At 30.8% G+C, this 6,000-nt stretch overlaps 1 long non-coding RNA gene across 1 annotated transcript in view; it reads left to right on the top strand.

Annotated features, from left to right (window-relative positions):
* The first annotated feature begins 2,011 nt into the window (after window positions 1–2,011).
* Window positions 2,012–6,000, top strand: part of LOC118765612 — a 128,446-nt gene continuing 124,457 nt past the window's right edge. The window contains exon 1 of the long non-coding RNA XR_005001472.1: window positions 2,012–2,359. This is a non-coding gene — a long non-coding RNA (uncharacterized LOC118765612). The remainder of the gene's footprint in view (window positions 2,360–6,000) is intronic.

The following is a 6,000-nucleotide window of genomic DNA, read 5'->3' as shown; positions in this document are numbered from 1 at the left end:
ATGGTGATTTTGGTACTCTTCTGGGTGTAAATAGTACATGTAATTAGCAGCTGCCAAATAATATGGAGTTAATCGCTCCCGCTGCTGCATGATGTTGTTCCTAAAAGAATACACAATGTAATCCACAGAAAAGACTTTTGATTTACAAATATAAACCTCGAAAAGTAACGTTAAGTACAATGATAGAAGTTTGCTGCACTGAACATGATTGTATCTTTTACAAAATCAGCACAAATAGGAACATTTATGACTGCTGCTTCTAACTTACAGATTCTCTCTCGATGAAAATATTTATGATAATAAGTGTCTATATAGAATTGGTAGAGGTTAGCTGGTTTCAGCGAAGAACGACACCGGCTGGCATGGAATACAATCTGCAAGTGGAACAAGGACTAGAAGTATTTCTGAAATTTCAATATTTTACCAATCTCGTTTCTGTAATTCAAATTCCAGTGAAGTAACTCTTGTTTCGTTGTAAGATATCATATGACTCTTCCTTGGAAGAATATTATCTTCAAATTCTGACATAAGGCTACCAAGTTGTGGTAGGGGTGGGGGATAAATTGATTACATCAACCCCAGAGAAAATCTGGCATTCATTTTATCGTCTCCGAAAGGATGAAACATAAAATCGATCTCGACTGCATTGGAACTCCGAACATATTTCTAAGAGGAATATCAATAAATGATAATATTAAATATAAACATTTTCATAGTCAATTATAACGACTCACCTTCATGTCACACCACCATGAATTCCTTCAGCATTTACGACCAAATTAGTAACTCTCTGTTACAATAGAAACTTCTTAATTAGGAAGTGTGTGTGTGTGTAAATTTATGCGTGTGTGTGTGTATGTTTGTATGTATCTGTGTATGTATACATGTATATTCGTTTGTTGTTATGTCAAATTATACACACAAATAATCTCACATGAAGCTGGAAGATTGATAAAAACTTTTCTGTCGAGTAAGTATTAATCTTTACAAGGAAAACGTTGCCTCTCTCCTTGATAGAAACAAGATGAATCTTCGAAATTTCTCTGAAACATTTTCATTCTACAAATTGATTAGTATTATTATGTGGATTTGTGTGGTATATCTATCTATCTACGTTTAAAGGTAGATAGATAGATAGACAGACAGATAGATTGACAGACAGATAGATAGAGGGATAGATAGATATAAATAGATAGATAGATAGATAGATAGATAGATAGATAGAGAGAGAGAGAGAGAGATAGATATGTAGACAGATAGATAGATAGATAGATAGATAGATAGATAGATAAATGGATAGATAGATAGATAGATAGATAGATAGATAGATAGATAGATAGATAGATAGATAGATAGATAGATAGATTGATTGATTGATTGATATATATTAGATAGAGAGATAGACAGATATTTACAGAGTGATGCTAATAATGGCAATTAAACGCAGGAGGGAATATACTTGGATATCAATAAATATATCTCGAAATTTAAATAGAATTTGACAGCTAAATAAAACAAAATGATGGGAAAACTTTCTCATTGCTTGTGATTTTTCTATAGAGATTATAGAAAACGTATGATTTTAGGATTAGCTGTTTGTTGACATTTTCGCTGCATTTGATTGGATAAAATTAACGCCTGATTTTAGTCAACACAGAGCAAAATAATTTGAGGGCTACATGCGGATTAAGAATTAATCCACTAAATGTGTAATATATTAACAATAATGTAAATGACATTTTCAAATTTTCATTTTCATACATCGTGATGTATAAAATTGTCAGAATTCAAGAAATTTGTTTTAAATACCAAGAATGATATTTCGTTTGGAATATGTCTTTGGAATTTGCTCAGAAATCTATGAACCTACTGTTATGATATTAACTTCGTAATAGGCAAGCTTCGTAAAATATATAGACGGAATATATATATATATATATATATATATATATATATATATGTGTGTGTGTGTGTGTGTGTGTATATGTATATGTGACATACACACATACACACATTCATATCTACATACATACCTATTTAGTTATTTGTTTAGTTGAAAACCTGTAGTTCAAGAGTTAATTATTTAAGCACATAGTCACCCGAGTCTGTTTATTTCAATTCGATGCGCTGATTGGCTGAGGTGATTCGCCTGATGTTTTTTCACCGATCTGATGAACCACGTGTTACCCTGTAGTAGAAAAAATTCAATACTGAAATGATACATAATTTAATGGACGGTATGTACATGGACCTTTAAGTGAAATTTATTTGTTTTTATTATTATTCAATATTTTCCTTTCTATATGACCAGTATCTCCAATTTAAGAACACACTCAGATGGATTTTTAGAACTTATTTGGTAAGTATAATTAAATATATATTTCAGATTTTGCAATAATTTCTTAACTCCTAAAAGTTCTGGAATGTCGTACGATAAAAACATATAGCATGTATTTTGCTTGTTCCGTTTTAGTCTTGAATTTAATATTCTATATTTTTAAATATTCATTAGAACGTCTATACAAAGATTTTGAAAATATATATATATACATGAGGAAATGTATACACAAACACATATATACATATACATACATATATGCATATATGTATGAATATATATATATATGAACATATATATATATATATATATATATATATATATATATATGAACATATATTAACATATATACATATATTAATATAGACATGCATATATATATAATATATATATATATATATTATATATATACATATACATATACATTCATGCATATATATATATGTATATTTATGTATACATATATATATATGCATGTATATACATATGTTTGTTTATATATATATATATATATATATATATACATATATGATGTTTTGTGTGTGAATGCATATCATTTGCAGTAGTAATATGTATTTTAAGACAAAAGTTTTATTCTCTTCGTTGTATAATGATTTCTTTTTGTCGTCTTTTTCGAGTTATCACATTCCACAATGACAGCATGGTAAAATAGGATAAAAGAAACATAATTTTGCCAAAATTCCAAATATTTTTAGTCTGCAAACACATTATTATCCTTACCGAATTGCATGATCACATATTCCAGGGAATAATAATTTAAATTTTAAATAGATTGCAGTTTCTTTTATTAGAATAACCTGTCTAGGATAATTTTCTTGTTGAAATGTGCAGATAATTTAAACCATTGTTTAGCAAAATAGCCAAGATTTATTCTAGTCAAGCAAGAATTCTACAGATGATGATGATGATGATGATGCTGATAGAAATACGGGGACATGTATTTTAAACAATATTTTCGATATTTTATTTAGTAAAATAGAAATAATGATCTTAATACTAGGTATGAGAAGGTAATCGAATCTGTGTTTTATTGTTGAACATTAAATTCTTAATATATATTTTCGGAATTCTTTAATATTACACATTAAAGAATACACTGCCAAGAAATATTATTTATATCGAATGAAGAATTTAAATTTTACACATTCATATATATATTATATATATATATATATAATATATATATATATATATATATATATATATATATACATATATGTATATCAACAATCAAAATTTATATAAAATTGGTTCTCCGCATACGATATTGTTCTAAAAAAGATCACGTTATATGTTCATTTGCATAAGAGGTCACCGCGGGTCAAACACAGAACCCTCGGATGATATGAAAACATTTGGAGGAAGTTTTTTCATTGGCTAAGCATTTCACCTGATATTTTTCGCTTGAAAGATGCATCTACATTTTAACCTTTGACATCAGTTTTATGTAGAATTTGATTGGTCATTTAATCACTGCTGATCTATCGACATATGAGTAACAGCTGGATCGTATGTTTTTTATTAGTGAACAACGATTGGTCGACAACTTTCACCTGATTTTATCACCTCATATTTTCACTTTCATTTTCAAAATACTCATCTTCATCCTCATACTGCATCCCCATCCCCATTCTCATAATTGCGTTCTCCTTCTTCTTCTTCTTCTTCTTCTACTTCTGCTAACAAACTATCTATATACCTCTCTATCTATCAGCCTGTCTGTATCTGTCTCCCCCCTCTCTCTCTGTATATATATATATATATATATATATATAGATGAATGTATTTTTCCCTTGTTAACAGTTAACATGGAAAAAATAGATAAATAGTTACCAGGTAGCAAAAATCACACAAGTAAAGAGGTTGTAAGTCCTTGTTGTTAAAGGTAGAAACTTCGGGTTTACGTGGAAATTTTCGTATAATATATAAATAAATAAATGGAGTTTAATACAGGTATAATTCAAATAATTTTACTTCCGACACATATTTCGAAAATTTCATTGATATTATTCCAAAGGAATAAATAGTGTAGCACAATGTAATCATCTCTTCAGGGAAGAGAAGAAATGGAACTCGTCAATATGAAGAGAAGATTACATTGCTTTACACCAATTATTCCTTTGGAATAATATCAGTGAAATCTTCGAAACATGTGTCGGTTGTAAAAGTTTTTGAATTATACCTGAGTTTACCTATATATATATATATATTATATATATATATACATATATATATATATATGACAGACTCACCCTTCGTTAGACAACTTCTCACACAACAAACACAGATGATTTATTTATAATAACCATATGTTTGTGTAGTTTTATATATATATACACACACCTAACCACGCGTAAACTATGGTCTGTGTGTGAAAAATGTTTCATTGTTTATATTGTCATTATTGCACATATGGAGGCGCAATGGCCCAGTGGTTAGGGATAGCGGGCTCGCGGTCATAGGATTGCGGTTTCGATTCCCAGAACGGGCGTTGTGAGTGTTTATTGAGCGAAAACACCTAAAGCTCCACGAGGCTCCGGCAGGGGATGGTGGTGATTCCTGCTGTACTCTTTCACCACAACTTTCTCTCACTCTTACTTCCTGTTTCTGTTGTACCTGTATTTCAAAGGGCCGGCCTTGTCACTCTCTCTGTCACGCTGAATATCCCCGAGAACTACGTTAAGGGTACACGTGTATGTGGAGTGCTCAGCCACTTACACGTTAATTTCACGAGCAGGCTGTTCCGTTGATTCGGATCAACTGGAACCCTCGTCGTCATAACCGACGGAGTGCTTCCATCCATTGCACATATCATCATTATCATCATCATCATTATTATTATTATTATTATTATTGTCATTTGATATCTTCAATTTTGGGGTAGTAGGAGTAGTTGTTGTAACGGTGCTGCTGCCAATGGAAATGTATATGGCAATGTTGGAACCAACGTAAGAATATGTAATAAAATTATTTGCAATATTTATTTCTGTGCATGTATTCCACGCCTCATGCCTTATTTATCCACTTTTTAAACCCTTGGTTTATATATATATTTTTTTATATTTGCTTCTGCCACATAGTATGGTTTTGTCAGAAAAGATCCAATTCCATATCACCTTACAGGTATTCGTTTCGGTTCTAGATTATTATAACTGAACGATTTGCATTGATCTATTTGTCACTTTGAATAAGGATATCCCAGATGACAAAGAGTAAAGTGTTGTCAGGTATTTCTTTAGCTGCACAATAACATTACTTCTTATTCGTTACCATAATAAAGGGTCGGTATATTACCGATCGGTATGCATACGTATCGACCAAATTGAGTTTCTAAACATACATGAAGTTTGCAAGAACCGGTCAACCAGAAATAATGAGTTTATCAATATAATTACAATAAATGCATATGCTTCACTTGATGGCAAAGGCAGCTATTTGGCAAATTCGCTAGTATTATGGTCAAAATTCCTCGCGATATTTGCAGCTACAATCTTTGCTCAGGGTGAAAATTGTGCGGATCTCAGCTGTGTCGTTTCGTCCATTCAGTATCATCAAAAATTTAGCATTCTAGGTTAGTAAACTAATTTGAAGCTCAGGTTTTATTGTGGTATACACCCCGGTGCCTTCAAATCTAACAAAAC

The sequence above is a fragment of the Octopus sinensis genome, linkage group LG12, assembly GCF_006345805.1.
Source record: "Octopus sinensis linkage group LG12, ASM634580v1, whole genome shotgun sequence".
NCBI lineage: Eukaryota > Metazoa > Mollusca > Cephalopoda > Octopoda > Octopodidae > Octopus > Octopus sinensis.
This window is presented reverse-complemented; position numbering and strand designations above follow the sequence as displayed.